At 49.3% G+C, this 745-nt stretch overlaps 1 protein-coding gene across 1 annotated transcript in view; it reads right to left on the minus strand.

Annotated features, from left to right (window-relative positions):
* Nucleotides 1-745, minus strand: part of TMC6 (transmembrane channel like 6) — a 55,470-nt gene that overhangs the window by 44,552 nt on the left and 10,173 nt on the right. The gene's annotated exons all lie outside the window — the stretch shown is intronic.

Here is a 745-nt window from a genome sequence, read left to right on the forward strand (position 1 = left end):
TATTCCCAACCACCTTTAGTGTGCCACCCTCACTGCTTTCTACATATCCGGGTTGTGTTGGGAAACCTAGTGGGGGGTAACTTAGAAAAGAAACACCGGAGCAGCGTGCACTGTGATCAGGGCCGGATTTACTCTCTTTGCTGCCCCAAGGCCGAGTTCCCCAATGTAACTGATAACAGTGAGCACAGCCAGAGAACACAGGAAGTCGTCATCTGACAAGATTACTGGCAGGATCAATAGGTACCGTATTTGCCGGCGTATAAGCCGACTGGGCGTATAAGGCGACCCCCTAATTTTTCTGTTAAAACATAGGTTTTGGGCTGCACTGGTCGTATAAGACGAGTACAGCCCAAAATAATGTTTAAATGCGCCCACTAACCTCCTTGGCGGTATTCCCGAGTGTGGCTCGGCGGTTAATTTTCAGTACCACACTCGGGATTACAGTCTCTTCCCTTGTCCACGATCCCCGCTGTGTCCTCCGTCTTCCGTCCCTTGCGAGCGTCCGCTTCGCAGGGGGCGGATCCAGCGGGAATTTTAAAAGTAAAAAAAATAAAAAATAGAACAAAAAAAGGAAAAAATAATAATAATCAGACCGCCAGGGAGGCTAATCTGTCAGCCCGCTGGATGTGCCGTTATACTGTATGTACGGTAGCTTCGGCGACATACAGTATACCGCGCTGAGCCAATCTCGGCACGCTTTGTATTCATTAATAGAATGCATCGCTCGCCGTGATTGGCTCAGCGC

Source organism: Nanorana parkeri, unplaced genomic scaffold (assembly GCF_000935625.1).
Source record: "Nanorana parkeri isolate BGI_ZX_2015 unplaced genomic scaffold, ASM93562v1 scaffold2145, whole genome shotgun sequence".
NCBI classification, from domain to species: domain Eukaryota; kingdom Metazoa; phylum Chordata; class Amphibia; order Anura; family Dicroglossidae; genus Nanorana; species Nanorana parkeri.